The sequence below is a fragment of the Lithobates pipiens genome, unplaced genomic scaffold (genome assembly GCF_037356315.1).
Source record: "Lithobates pipiens isolate NorthernLeopardFrog02 unplaced genomic scaffold, aLitPip1_a1.2 Scaffold_27, whole genome shotgun sequence".
Classification (NCBI taxonomy): domain Eukaryota; kingdom Metazoa; phylum Chordata; class Amphibia; order Anura; family Ranidae; genus Lithobates; species Lithobates pipiens.
In genome coordinates, this window is record NW_027507788.1 from 73,679,370 (window position 1) to 73,695,517 (window position 16,148).

Below are 16,148 nucleotides of genomic sequence, written 5' to 3' on the forward strand. Positions count from 1 at the left end.
GCATATGGATACAACAAATTACACCCCAAAATACATTTTGCTACTCTTCCCAAGTACGGCGATACCACATGTGTGAGACTTTTACACAGCCTGGCCACATACAGAGCACCAACATTGATGTAGTACCTTCAGACGTTCTACGAGCAAAAATGACGCATCTAATTTCTCAACCACCTATTACACTTTTGAAGGCCCTGGAGTACCAGGACAATGGAATTTCCCATAAAATGACCCAATTTTGGCAAGCAAACACCCCAACGTATAATCTGTAAGGCATAATGAGTCTTTTGAATGGTTAATTTTTTTCCAGAAGTTTTTGGAATATGTGGAAAAAAATTAAAATGCATTTTTTTTTACACAAAATTGTCAATTTATAAGATATTTCTAACACATAGCATGTATATAGCAAAAATAACACCCCAAAATACATTCTGCTACTCTTCCCGAGTATGGCGATACCACATGTGTAGGACTTTTACACAGCCTGGCCACATAGAGAGGCCGAACATTGAAGTAGCACCGTCAGGCGCCCTACATGCATAAATTACACATCTCATTTCTCAACCACCTATTACACTTTTGAAGGCCCTGGAGCACCAGGACAATGGAAACGCCCACTAAATGACCCCATTTTGGAACGCTAACACCCCAACATATAATCTATGAAGCATAATGAGTCTTTTGAATGGTTCATTTTTTTCCCAAAGTTTTTGGAATATGTGGGAAAAAAATGAAAACACATTTTTTTTTTATACAAAGTTGTCCATTTATAAGATATTTCCAACACATAGCATGTACATAGCAAAACTGACACCCCAAAATGCATTCTGCTACTCCTCCAGAGTATGGCGATACCACATGTGTGAGACTTTTACACAGCCTGGCCACAGGCATTCTAGGAGCATAAATGACACATCTCATTTCATTCTTACCTATCACACTTTTGAAGTTCCTGGACCACCAGGACAGTGAAATTACCCACAAAAATGACCCCATTTTGGAAAGCAAACACCCCAACGTATATTCTATGAGACATTGGCTGCAAATAGGTACTCGGGTAGTCTGATGGGCTGGAGATAGGTACTCTGATGGCCTGGTGACAGGTACTCGGGTACTCTGATGGCCGGGTGACAGGTACTCGGGTACTCTGATGGCCTGGTGACAGGTACTCGGGTACTCTGATGGCCTGGTGACAGGTACTCGGGTACTCTGATGGCCTGGTGATAGGTACTCGGGTACTCTGATGGCCTGGTGACAGGTACTCGGGTACTCTGATGGCCTGGTGACAGGTACTCGGGTACTCTGATGGCCTGGTGACTGGTATTTGGGAACTCTGAAGGGCGGTGACAGGTACTCATATGGTCTGTGACAGGTACTCGGGTACTCAGATGGACTGGGACAGTTACTCGGGTACTCGGATGAACCGGGACAGGTACTCGGGTACTCGGATGAACCGGGACAGGTACTCGGGTACTCGGATGAACCGGGACAGGTACTCGGGTACTCGGATGAACCGTGACAGGTACTCGGATGAACAGTGACAGGTACTCTGATCTGCCGTGACAGGTACTCGGGTACTCTGATCTGCCGTGACAGGTACTCGGGTACTCTGATCTGCCGTGACAGGTACTCGGGTACTCAGATGGGCCGTGACAGGTACTCGGGTACTCAGATGGGCTGGGACAAGTACTCGGGTACTCTGATGGGCTGGGACAGGTACTTGGGTACTCAGATGAACCGGGACAGGTACTCGGGTACTCGGATGAACCGTGACAGGTACTCGGGTACTCGGATGAACCGTGACAGGTACTCGGGTACTCGGATGAACCGTGACAGGTACTCGGGTACTCGGATGAACCGTGACAGGTACTCGGATGAACCGTGACAGGTACTCAGATACTCGGATGTGCCGTGACAGGTACTCGGGTACTCAGATGGGCCGTGACAGGTACTCGGGTACTCAGATGGGCTGGGACAAGTACTCGGGTACTCTGATGGGCTGGGACAGGTACTCGGGTACTCAGATGGGCTGGGACAGGTACTCGGGTACTCAGATGAACTGTGACAGGTACTCGGGTACTCAGATGGGCTGAGACAGGTACTTGGGTACTCTGATGGGCTGTGACCGGTACTCAAATACTCTGATGGACTGTGACAGGTACTCTGATGGACTGTGATTGACAGGTACTATGGGGGGTGGTGACAGGTCCTCTTTATTGGGGGGGGGGAATCAGTGTGCTTGATGTGTACTGTAGGCGGTAACGAGATGTTACCACAATCTCCTCCTCACACACGATCGGTGTGTGAGGAGGAGAACCCGGTAACATCTCGTTACCGCGGTTCGTTTACATTTTAGTGATCGGCTGTGAAAGGATCACAGCGGATCACGTGGGTAAACAGCCAGCCAATGGCTGTTTACCAGCGTCGGTGACGAGCAGTGTTCCCGGGGAACGCGCCGCCACCGACGTGCACGCGCAGCGCGTATACGATCTCGCAGCGCGTATACGATCGCGCACATGCACTGTGCACAGTCGGGGTGTGACCATCTGTGATCGGCCGTGACTTCATCACGTGGTAAACAGCCATAACCAATGGCTGTTCACCCCCTTCGGTGGCGAGCGGTGTCTCAGTGACGCCGCCACCGAAGAAACAGGGATGCGCGCGCACGATCGCGCGCATTCCCTGTTTAAACGGGAGGCCGTCATATGACGGCCTCCCGCCACAATAGCTGCGCTGCCTGGCTGTCATTTGACAGCCGGCGGTCAGCAACTACTTAAAGTGGAAGTAAACCCTCCTATCATTTTCAGCCAAGGAAGCTGCCATCTTGACCTCTGTTTAATCTTCAACTGCCATGGTGTTGCACATGTGATCAGTTATGACATCAGCCATTGGATGTTTAACAGTTTGGTTGAGAGTACAACCAATGTGACAGTTACATTCCTGTCATGCCAGGAATGTAACAGTTTTTTTAAACTGTTAATTTAATGGATTTACTTCCACTTTACTTCTACTGTTGTGCATGTGTTCAAGTGTGTGCTACATTGTGGTATGACAGTCCCAATGCCACACATTCTGTAATGGGGAACTGCCCATTTATAAGCAGCAAGAATCTCAGATTCAGCTAGCAGTATTACGTTCCAGAGTAGTGATATCGCACTGCTGCATTCCTAGGTTTTCCCTAATGCCGCGTACACACAATCGGAATTCCGGCCAGAAAAAGACCGATGAGAGCTTTTCATCGGAAAATGCGACCGTGTGTATGCTCCATCGGAATTTCGCTGTCCGAATTTCCACCAGCCAAAAATTGATAGCATAGTCTCAATTTTCCCAACGGAAAAACTTTCTATCGGTAATTCTGATAGCGTGTATGCAATTCCGACATGCCAAAAATCACGCATGCTCAGATTCAACTATGAGACAGAAGCTATTGGCTACTGGCTATTGAACTTCCTTTTTCTAGTCCCGTCGTACGTGTTGTATGTCACCTCGTTGTTATAAACGATCGGAATTTGATGTGACCGTGTGTAGGCAAGACAGCTTGAGCCGAATTCCGTCGGGAAAACCATCATTTTTCTACATTGTACCTCGTTTGCCATGTAGTTGCCCACCCTATTAATTTGTTTAGTTATTGCCCTGCTTAGCTTGGTATTATCCGCAAATACAGGGCTTACTGTTTACTGGTTATCACCACCCTTTGAACTCGTCCTTGTAGCCAGTTTTCAATCCATGTACTCACTCTATGGTCCATGGCAATGGACCTTATTTTGTACAGTAAACGTTTATTTGTATTACCCAATGGGATGCAAATGCTTTTGCAAGTTCCAGATACACCACGTCTACGGGCCTTACTTTATCTAGATGGCAACTCACCTCATAGAAGGTTAATAGATTGGTTTGGCAAGAACGATTCTTCATGAATCCATGCTGATTACTGCTAATGATACCATTCTCATTACTAAAATCTTGTATATAGTCCCTTATCATCCCCTCCAAGAGTGTACATACTATTGTTGGTAGGCTAACTGGTCTGTAATTCCCAGGGATGTATTTCTGGCCCTTTTTTAAATATTGGTGTTACATTGTCTTTTCTCCAATCAGGTGGTACCATTCCAGTCAGTAGACTGTCAGTAAAAATTAGGAGCAATGGTCTGGCAATTACTTGACTGAGTTCCCCAAGTACCCTCGGGTGCAAGCCATCTGGTCCCAGTGATTTATTAATGTTAAGTTTTCCCCAGTCTAATTTTAATTCTGTCCTCTGTTAACCATGGAGGTGCTTCCTGTGATGCGTCATGTGGATAAACACTGCAGTTTTGGTTACTAAAGCCCCTCGATTCCCTTGTGAAGACTGAGAAGAATAAATTCAATACCTTCCCCATCTCCCTATCCTTTGTAACCAGATGCCCTTCCTCATTTTTTATGGGGCCAATATGGTCTGTCCTCCCTTTTTTACTGTTTACATACTTCTTGGGATTTTTTTTTGCTCTCCTCCGCTATGTGTCTCTCTTGTTCTATCTGAGCCGTCCTTATTGTACTCTTACATTTCTTGTTGCGTTCTTTATAACATCAGAATGCTGATGATAGTCCCTCAACCTTGTATTTTTTGAAGGTCTTCCCCTTTTATATGCATTTTACATTGGCGTTAAGCCATCCAGGACTTTTGTTTGCTCTTTTAAATGTATTACCCAACGGGATGCATTGGCTAATGCCCTTATTTAATATGCTCTTAAAAGCAAACCCATATCTTCTCTGCGTTCTTCGTTCCAAAGATTTTAGCCGTTTATGCCTTCTAGTAAGGTTCGTAGGTTAGGGAAGTTGGCTCTTTTGAAATTTAGTTTCTTTGTATTCCCCATATGTTTCCTATTTGTGTGATTTATACTGAAGCCAATTGACCTGTGATCGCTGTTACCTAAATTGCCTCATATTTCTACATCCATGATCAGGTCTGAATTGTTGGTAATCGGTAGATCCAGTAATGCTTTATTTCTAGTTGGTGCGTCTACCATCTGACAGTAAAATTGTCCTGCAAGATGTTTAGGAACAGGCAAACCATTGAAGGAATGCGTGGTTCCCTCCGACCAGTCTATGCCTGGATAACTAAAATCCCCATTATGCTAACATTTCCCATCTTGCTGCTAATCCAAATGGTGACAGGAGATCTGTCTCCCCTTCGTCCCTCAGATTAGGGTGCCTAGAGCATACTCCCAGTAATATTTTCCCCTTGGCTTCATTCTAGCTCCCTTAGTGATGTAATCTCTCACATTCACTTGTACATTATTCTTGATATATAGGCATACCCCTCCCCCTTTTTTACCCTCTCTATCCTTGCGATAAAGGGTATACCCTTGAATGGCTGCCAGCCAATCATGAGCTGTTGAACCAGGTCTCTGAAATTCCTACAAAATCCAAATCCTCCTCGTACAACAGTATCTCTAGTTCACCCATCTTGTCCGCCAGTCTCCTTGCATTGGTTAACATGCCATGTAGTTTAGACTGCTTGCATATTATCCTCTTATTGGGTTTTCTGAGATTGCAACTAGGACTTTCTACTATACTTACCTTGAGTTTATGTGCTTTGGTCAACCTAACACTAATGCCCCCAATACTACCCTCTGAAATATGTTCCACACTGACTATCTCTACCTCTCGACCCCCCCCCCCCATTGCCTAGTTTAAAAACCCCTCTAACTTTTTGGCCATCTTCATTCCCAGCTGATCTGCACCCTCCTCATTTAGGTGAAGTCCATCCCTTCTATAGTACTGGTTATCGACTGAGAAGTTGGCCCAGTCCTCCAGGAACCCAAACCCCTCCATACTACACCAGCTCTTCAGCCACTTATTTACTTCCCTAATCTCCCTTTACCTTTCTGGTGTATTAGTAGTATTGCTGAGAATGCTACCTTCGAGGTCCTTTTCCTCCATTTAGCTCCCAAGTCCCTAAAATCGCTCTTTAGGACACTCCACCTGCCTCTGACTTTGTCATTGGTGCCAACATGCACCATGACAGCTGGGTCTTCCCCAGCCCCTCCCAGTAATCTGTCCACCAGATCTGTGATGCCGAACCCGAGTGTCCGGTAGACAATATACAGTTCGGTGCTTCAGGTTTAAAAAAACGATGGCCACAGGATGATTCAGATCCACAGTGCGATGCTCCAGCAAGGAACAGAGGACAGCATGGATCCAGCTGAACTAGGTGGCAGTGGTGCTGGCCCAGCTCAGGTAGGTGGACACTGGGGTGCCTTTGACCTACAGGGTTGGGGGGGGGGGGATGGACTCAAATGTAGCCATTTTTTGCCCCCCCCCCGCCTCTGAGACAGGATCCGGACTAAAGGGTCATGTGAATCCCATCAGGGGGCTCAGTTGGTGAAGGTACAAGTCCATCTAGTTCAACCTAAGTGAGTGTGGGTGCATGTCTACACTTGTCCCTATCCCTGTACATTGCGTATCATATTATTTAAGGTACCCATATAGTGCTGTCAATTTGCCCAGCGCTTGACACATACATTGCACACTCACATCGGTCCCTACCCTCAAGGAGTCCACAATCCATGGTTCCCAACTCGCATATATTACTCACAGTATGTCTTTGGAGTGTGGGAGGAAACTAGATTCCCTTTCAGTTAGGATTCTGCCTGTATTTGGAACAAAGTGCCCAAAGTGGACGCAGCCTTTTCCCAGTGCGCCAAATCAACAGAAATCACCTTTGAGGACATGTGTGTCCTTAGAGAACCCATGGACAAGTGGATGGAGGTACTGCTGAAAAGGTCATGGGAAGTAGCCACATCAAATCTAAACCCAGCAATGAATTCAACAATAGTGGCTCGTAATTTGGGGGTCTGGCTGGACCAATTACAAGGCCATTTGGATAGTGGGACCTTGGGTCTGGGTTTCCTGGCAGCAACAATCCCTGCAGTACCATGAGCAAGAGCCCATTTCAGGTGTCTCCAGGCCAATATCCTGAACAGCTGGGACAGAGCGCCGGAATCGCTGGACATGACCTTCTGTCTATCTCCAAAGACCAGGAGGTCTCTGTTGGTGGAGGGATGAAGAGAACCTAGTGCAGGGTCTATTATGGTCTCTTATAGCGTCAGTCCGTATCATGCGGATGCCAGTGCTTGGGGGGCCCACTGGGGGTCAAGAATAGCCCAAGGGCGCTGGGAGAAAGTACAGTCCCAAAGATCAGATAATTGGAGGGCGTTAACAGGCGATCTGGGAAGCGCTAAGGGCATTTGCCAGAGAGCTGAAAATTCACTGTGACAGATCTAGCCGGGACAGAGGCTTTTGGAGAGGACTGAATGTTGGCCTCTTTATTCTGATTATGGGTCATGGATTTTAAGGTAACAATATCCTTTGCAAGATGAATGAGAAATCCAGTCTGATCTGTACTAATCTGACTCAATCTTGTATATATTGTATATATTCTCATTTTGTTGTGGACTGTTGGGGAAGTGTTTTGAAGTGGGATCTGTATAACATGTGCTTGAATAAATGAGTTTGTTTTTTGCCACTCCAAGCCTGGTGTCTGGTGACTGGGTGGGCTAAAGGGTCGTGGATAGTGCTTGTTCTGTACAGAGGAAGCATAGACGGCGGACAGAGACCTGTTTGAGGACAGGGGTTTGTCACAATTGGTTGGCAGTAGTGGGATCGTGCTTCCTGGCTGTGAAGACGTCCAAACCTCTACCTGGATCCAAGATCGGCATAGCAGAATTCAGTCACCCCAGATGAGATATGGATCTGGCATCAAAGTTCCCAGGGCTGCAGCGGATCGTCCTTTCAGCACTGTTTAGGACTGTGTCTGCGGATGAATACCTGGAACTCAGGCAGAAGATTCATGTAAGACACTGGATTAGAGCCCTCCAGGTTATTGTTACACACCAGGGCAAGTGCTTTCCAACCCCAGAGCAGCAGGCCAGTGAACAACGGGAGTCCCCAGGAGCAATGGTGACTGAGTTGGACAGGCTGGTCCAGCAGGAAATAGAGCTGGACAATTGTTATTGGGCTTTGCAATGGCACTCGGAGGAAGAATATTTGGGGGCGACAACAGAATTCTCTCCAGAGGGATATGACTTTGGTGGCCCCGGATTGTTGTGGGCAAGCCTTTCAGATTGTTTTCTGTTTAGCGATGAAGGGGAACCTATCCTTGAAGACCTGCGAGAATACAGAGAGGCTATGCTCGGTCTTGCAGTGGTCTCGGAGCTTAAACCTGACCTAGACTTGCTAAGGAAGGAACAGCATCTGGAAAGGGCATACAAGGAACTGCTAAAATGTGTTCCTTGTATGCCCAGAGAATCGGCAGTGGAAACTCCGGAGATTGCCATCTCCAAAGCTGAAGCGCTGACAACTGGACAGAGGGTCAAAGACATCTGCCCTAGGGTGAGTCCCAGGGTGAGAAGGAGATGGTCATTCCCCAACAAGGATTCATGCACCTGGAAGACAGTGACCGAGAAATGTCATATCAGCAGCCAGATGAGGTAACGGAAAAGAAAGCAGCTAGCTCACCTCCCCAATGGCCGATACACATTTTGGGAGTGGAGGAAGCCAGCCTCCTGCCACAATGGTTAACCAGAGCAGAGGATATGGAGGCCCCAGCAGAAGTGCTGGCACTAGGGCAGAGTACTACCAACCTCTGTTCAGCACCGGCAACAACTGTGGAGTTCCAGGGAGCCGGGGCAGTTGGCCCCTCTCTCCAGCAACAAGCTGAGGTAGTAAAGCTTCTACTCCCAGCTGAATCACTGGCAACAGGGCAGAGCGCCGCTGGCCTCTGAATAGCACCTACAGTGTCTCTACGGATTCAGGAAGTTGGGGCAATCGGCCCACTGTCCAGCAGCAGACAGCGCCTCAGAATGATGAAACCAGCCCTGCAGAAGGGCTGGCAACCAGGCAGAGTGCTGCTGGCTTCTGCCCTCAACTAACAGAAGAGGGAGTTCCTGTGGTAGTGGATGGGACTTCGGTCTCCACTGACACAACCCCTGAACATGGTGCGGAACTAAGACAGGAGGATGTCAGCCATGCTTTGCAAGCACTGGGGGATTTTCACCTACTAAAAGGGGATGGAACTTCAGTGTCCACTTGTAAAGCCCAGGGATGCTGGGTAGTTGGCCCAGATCCCCGACAGCATGACGGAGTGAGCCCAGTCACCCTCTCTCCAGTGGCTGAAAGGACTCCAGGGGTCCGTCTGGGGTCTCCTCCTGTGTTAGTCTCCTGTCGAAAGGGGAGATGTGTGACCGACCTAGCTGGGACAGAGGTTTTTGGTGAAGACTGAATGCTGGCTTCTTTCTTTTTGATTTTGGGGCATGGATTTTACCACTTCGCGCCCAGGCAAATTCTGACATTTCTCTCCTACATGTAAAATTCCTAATTCTTTTGCTAGAAAATTACATAGAACCCCCAAACATTATATATGTTTTTTTAGCAAAGACCCTAGAGAATACAATGGCGGCCGTTGCAACTTTTTATCTCACGCGGTATTTGCGCAGCAATTTTTCGAACACGTTTTTTTCAGAAAAAAAACTGTTTAATGCTTAAAAAAAAAAGAAGAAAAAAAAAAGAAAAGTTAGCCCAATTTTTTTGCATAATGTGAAAGAGGAGGATACGCCGAGTAAATAGATACCCAACATGTCACGCTTCAAAATTGCATGCGCTCGTGGAATGGCGCCAAACTTTGGTATTTAAATATCCCCATAGGCGATGCTTAAATTTTTTTTACTGGTTACATGTTTTGGGTTACAGAGGAGGTCTAGAGCTAGAATTATTTCTCTCGCTCTAACGTTTGTGGCGATACCTCACATGTTTGGTTTGAACACCGTTTTCATATGTGAGCTCACGGGGACAGGGGCGCTTTACATTTTTATTTTTTTTTATTTTTTTAGTTTGACACTTAAAAAAATAAAATAAAAGAAATTGATGACTTTTATTCCTATTACAAGGAATGTAAACATCCCTTGTAATAGGAATATGGCACGATCGGACATATTTACAGTGAGATATGGGGTCAATAAGACCCCATATCTCACCTCTAGGCTGGGAAGAATAAAATAAAAACGATCCTGGCTTCCTAGCCAGATCGGTGCTATTAATTTGAATACAGAGGCCGGGTGTGACGTCATAACATCGTGCCCGACCTCTGAACGATCATAGAGACTCCGGGGACGATCTGGTCCAACGGAAATCTCTATGGTAACTTGCGGGGGCCGGCAGATCCTGTGACCGACTCACCGATGGAAGCCGTGAGTCGGTACAAGCACCGGAAGGCGGCAGGAGGGGGGGCGACCCCTCCCGCCGCCCGTAAGAATGATCAAGCGGTGGAACAGCCGCTATGATCATTCTTATGGTGCAGGGAATCGCCGGATGAAAACGCCGATATCTGAATGATGTCTGTGGCCTCAGGCATCATTCAGATATAACCACCGAAAGCCCATGACGTCAATAGTCGTAGTATGGGCGCCAAGTGGTTAAGGGAATAATAGTCTTTGCGAGGTGAATGAGAAATCCTGTCTGATCTGTACTAATCGGACTCAATCTTGTATATATTGTCTCATTTTGTTGTGGACTCTTTGCTGTGATCGTTTGGGGTGGGGCTGTATTCCAATGTTCTATTGTGTCTGCCTTGGATATTATGGGATGTTTATCTCTATGGAGGGAGGGGGGGGGGATTCCTCTAGCAGCCCCCCTGCTAAGACTTTGTAATGATGAGAAGTTAAACACACCTCACCTGTGTGTCCATTGCAATTAGACAGTTCCATTTCAATAGGTTTTTATTGCATCAATAATAGAGCGGTAGAACAATGATGTACAAACTGAAACAGGTTCACATCTGCAGTAAGAATAGTTAACATTCAACTGAAACAGCAACTATAACGTACAGGTCGAATAACAGTTATCAGGTAAACATAGATTAAGTGGCTGAACGTGCAATGAATCCTATACCACCTAGATACATTAAACGGTGGGGAGTTGGAGGGGGTGGGGGATGGAATAGTCCCCATCTCAGAGTGTGCCCAGGGTAATGATCATTAGTCAGTCTGAATTAGGGATGAGCTTCGTGTTCGAGTCGAACGCATGTTCGACTCGAACATCGGTCGTTCGTGCGTTCGCCGAATTCCGAACGTTTGGGCCGTTCGCGGCAAAATTTGTGTGGCCCACAATGCACTGCGATGGCGCAATGCATTGCTGTCTCACGATTGGCCAAGCATGCACTGTGACCCCGCATGCTTGGCCAATCGCAGCGCCAGCAGCGAGGAGAGCCATGGTTGGCCACAGGCATCCTACCTGTGGCCAATCATAGCTCAGGCTGTGTAGTGCACGCCCCACACTATATAAGGCCGCCATTAAGGCAGCCTCGTGCAGTGTGTTGGCGTCTGAAGCAGTGGGTGTTCTGTGTACCTTCAACACAGTTACACACCAATCGTTTTTGGCTGATTTACTATCTTGCTCTTGTGTAGTGGTTACTGTCTGTGCCCTGACCGCAGTATACACCACTATATTCACCTCACCTATATAGCTAGTGATCTAGCTTTAATAATAGAGCTTGCAGTCAGTAGTGTTAGTGCGTGCTGTCTGCGTGCTCTGTACCCAGTACATACCACTATATACACCTACATAGCTGTTCTCTATTTGAGCCCGATTGTCATCTGCAGGAGTTATTGGAAGTTGTGTGTGCTTCCAGCACAGCACAGTATACATCTGTATATACCCCTTTAACTCTGCTGTTTTCTGGTTATTGTCTGCGTGCCCTGACCGCAGTATACACCGTGATATTCACCTCACCTATATAGCTAGTGGTCCATCTTTAACAATAGAGCTTGCAGTCAGTAGTGTCACTCAGGAGATAGTGCGTGCTGTGTGCGTGCTCTGTACCCAGTACATACCGCTATAATCCACCTACATAGCTGTTCTCTATTTGGGCCCGATTGTCATCTGCAGGAGTTATTGGAAGTTGTGTGTGCTTCCAGCACAGCACAGTATACATCTGTATATACCCCTTTAACTCTGCTGTTTTCTGGTTATTGTCTGAGTGCCCTGACCGCAGTATACACCGTGATATTCACCTCACCTATATAGCTAGTGGTCCATCTTTAACAATAGAGCTTGCAGTCAGTAGTGTCACTCAGGAGATAGTGCGTGCTGTGTGCGTGCTCTGTACCCAGTACATACCGCTATAATCCGCTATAATTCTCTATTTGGGCCCGATTGTCATCTGCAGGAGTTATTGGAAGTTGTGTGTGCTTCCAGCACAGCACAGTATACATCTGTATATACCCCTTTAACTCTGCTGTTCTATAAAAAAGGCATCTGCAGGAGTTAGTGGGTGTTGTGTGCCTCCAGCACAATATAAACTACCCAACTACTGTTTTACCCAACTCCCTTCAGGCCATTACCATGTCTGGAAGGCCAGCAAGGAGAGGCAGACAGGCGCGAGCCGATAAAAGAGGGCAAGCAGGCTCTGTGTCTAGAGACAACAGTGCTGGTCGTGGACGCGGTGCATTGTCATCAGCACGTGGCCATGGGACATGCTTGTCCTTCTTTTCTGCAGCTGGACATGTTGAACCGCAACATGCCAACGACTTGGTAGAGTGGATGACCAAGCCCTCTTCATCCTCCTCATCCTCTCTCACCCAGTCTCAGGGTAGTAGAAAAGCAGCTGCCAACACATCGTCGTCCCTCCTCTCAATGTCATCATCAGTGACTCCTTCCCTAGACCCACCACGTCCTCCTGAGGAGTCTCCTGAACTCTTTGAGCACAGTGTTGGGTACATGCTCCAGGAGGATGCCCAGTGTTTGGTGGGCTCTGATGATGACACTCAGCTAGAGGAAGGCAGTAGCGTGAGCGCAGAGAGAGAGGATGCTCAAGAAGCACAGCAATCTGGCAGTCATGTTCCACAAGCTGCAGCATACTGCCAGGTTTGCTACAGCGATGAAGAGGGAGGGGATGATGAGGGCACTGACTCCACGTGGGTGCCTGGAAGGAGGGAGGAGGAGGAGGAGGAGGCACATGTCCAACGAGGCAGGATGCCCTCCGGGGGCCAGCTTAGGGGCAGCACACCGACTGAATCACACCGCAGAGCTCCGCCTGCGCAGAGCGCTTCCTCTGCGCGTTATTCTAAAAGTTCTTTGGTGTGGGCCTTTTTTGAGACGAGTGCATCAGATCGCACCGCTGCTATTTGCAACATATGTCTCAAGCGTATCTCACGTGGCCAAAACATCAGCCACTTGGGCACCACATGCTTGACCAGACATATGTTGACCTGCCATGCAGCTCGTTGGCAAGCATACCTCAAAGACCCACACCAAAGAACAAAGCGGACCTCTCCTTGCTCCTCATCAGCTGGCATCTCCAACCCCACTAGACCTTCAGTCCTCTCTGAAACATGCTCTGAGAGGAATGAAGGTGTAGAATTAGGTGTGTCACAGCCAAGTGCTTCCGGGAACTCTGCTAGTGGTACATCCACGTCCGATTATAGCAGGCAAATGTCCCTGCCCCAGCTGCTGGACCAGCGGAAGAAATTTACTCCCAGCCATCCACATGCCCAGCGGTTGAATGCTAGCTTGGCTAAATTGCTAGCACTTCAACTACTGCCTTTTCAGTTGGTAGACTCGGCCCCCTTCCGTGAGTTTGTACAATGTGCGGTTCCTCAGTGGCAGGTCCCCAAACGCCACTTTTTCTCACGGAAGGCGATTCCAGCTCTCTACCGGCATGTGGAAGGCAATGTCCTTGCCTCGCTGGACAGGGCGGTCAGCGGTAAGGTGCATATTACCACTGACTCATGGTCCAGCAGGCATGGACAGGGACGTTACCTGTCTTTCACGGCCCATTGGGTCACTCTTCTGGCTGCTGGGAAGGATGCAGGACAAGGTGCAGTAGTGTTGGAGGTTGTTCCGCCACCACGCCTCCAAAATGCTACTATTGGTTGTGACACACCTCTCTCCTCCACCCCCTCCTCTTCTTCTTCCTCCATGGCCTCTTCCAGTGCTCTGTCCTCAGAACCAGCGGTGCTCCGTAGGCGTTGCAGGGGCTACGCAAGTACGCAGGCAAAACGATGCCATGCCGTGCTTGCGCTGGTTTGTTTGGGGGACAGGAGCCACACTGGGGCGGATGTTTTGTCAGCTCTGCAGGGGCAGGCCGAGAGGTGGTTGACGCCACGCCAGCTTAAGCCAGGAATGGTGGTTTGCGACAATGGCACCAACCTCCTCTCCGCCCTCCGACAGGGACAACTGACCCATGTGCCCTGTGTAGCTCACGTCCTTAACCTGGTGGTGCAGCAGTTCTTGGGCAGGTACCCCGGCTTACAGGATGTCCTGAAACAGGCCAGGAGAGTCTGTGTGCATTTCCGCCGATCATTTAATGCCTGTGCTCGGCTGGCTGAGCTCCAAAATGAGTTGAACCTGCCCAAGAACCGCCTTGTATGTGACATGCCCACCAGATGGAACTCAACATTGGCCATGCTGCAGCGGCTGCACAAGCAGCAGAGGGCCATCAATGAGTACCTGTGCGACTACGGCACCAGGACAGGGTCAGGGGAGCTTGGTTTTTTCTCACCACGCCAGTGGGGCATGATCAGGGATGCATGCACTGTCCTGTCACCGCTTGAGGAGGCCACAAGGATGGTGAGCAGTGACAGTGCATGCATCAGTGACACTGTACCTCTTGTCCACCTCTTGGAGCATACGCTGCGTGGAATAATGGACAGGGCACTTGAGGCAGAACAGAGGCAGGAAGAGGAGGACTTCCTTGCCTCTCAAGGCCCCTTTTATCCAGACAGTGTTCCTGCTGTGCCACCCATCACACAGGAAGAGGGTGAGGAGGAGGAAGAGGAGGAGGAGGATGATTGTGTCAGCATGGAGATGGAGGCTGGCACTCAGCATCAGCAGCAGCAGCAGCAGTCTTATAGGGATGATTTACAGTCCCAAGAAACACGTGGACTTGTACGTGGCTGGGAGGAGGTAGCTGAGGATCATGTTGTCCTTAGTGACCCAGAGGACTCCGGACCGAATGCCTCAGCTAACCTACGCTGCATGGCCTCCCTGATCCTGCAAAGCCTGCGGAAGGATCCTCGTATTCTTCGGATCAAGGAGAGGGACCATTACTGGCTGGCCACTCTCCTTGATCCACGGTACAAGGGTAAGGTTGCCGACCTTATCTTGCCATCGCAGAGGGAGCAGAGGATGAGACATCTCCGGGAGGCCTTGCAGAAAGCTCTGTGCAACGCGTTCCCAGAGACTGGGAGGTCACAAACTCCTGGTCCTGGACAACGTGTTGCTGAGGCATCAGTCAGAAGGAGCGGTGGAGAAGGTGGCCGTCTGACTGATGCTTTCAGACATTTTTTTAGTCCGCAGCCCCAAGGTATGATTGGTTCCAGCACCCATCGCCAGCGTCTAATTTACATGGTGCAGGAATACCTAGGGGCAAGGTCAGACTTGGACACCTTTCCCACTGAAAATCCTCTGGCTTACTGGGTCTTGAGGATGGATCACTGGCCAGAGCTTGCACAGTATGCAATTGAGCTACTGGCCTGTCCTGCATCCAGCGTTCTTTCGGAACGCACCTTCAGTGCTGCTGGTGGCTTCGTTACCGATCACAGGGTGCGCCTGTCCACCGAATCAGTTGATTGACTGACCTTCATCAAGATGAATCAGTCTTGGATCACCCACAGCTACCAAGCACCTGAAGCTGATGTAACCGAATAAGTACAATTTTTGATGCAATGCTTTGCAGCAGGGCTAATTCCTGCAATAAAAATAGAGTATATGGCAGAGGTTGCAGTGTGATGGCACCAGTGCCTAAGGCCCAATTTTTCTGCCCCTGTTTAACAGGGGCGTTTAAGTACAATTTTTGATGCAATGCTTTGCAGCAGGGCTAATTCCTGCAATAAAACTAGAGTATATGGCAGAGGTTGCAGTGTGATGGCACCAGTGCCTAAGGCCCAATTTTTCTGCCCCTGTTTAACAGGGACATGTAATTACAATTCTTGATATAATATTTCACAGGAGGGCCCCTTCCTGTGCCCACCCAGAGTAACGGTGAGGACTTATAGTGTTGTGGCACCAGCACCACAACCACCAAAGGTCAATTTTTCTACCACTGTTCAACAATGGCATGTAATTACAATTCTTGATATAATCGTTCACAGCAGGGCGCTCCAGCTTTGAGGGCT

The 16,148-nt window shown here is 48.5% G+C and overlaps 1 protein-coding gene across 2 annotated transcripts in view; it reads left to right on the forward strand.

Moving 5' to 3' along the window:
• The window catches only part of TRPM4 (transient receptor potential cation channel subfamily M member 4), an 864,058-nt gene that overhangs the window by 477,132 nt on the left and 370,778 nt on the right, over window positions 1–16,148 (forward strand). The gene's annotated exons all lie outside the window — the stretch shown is intronic.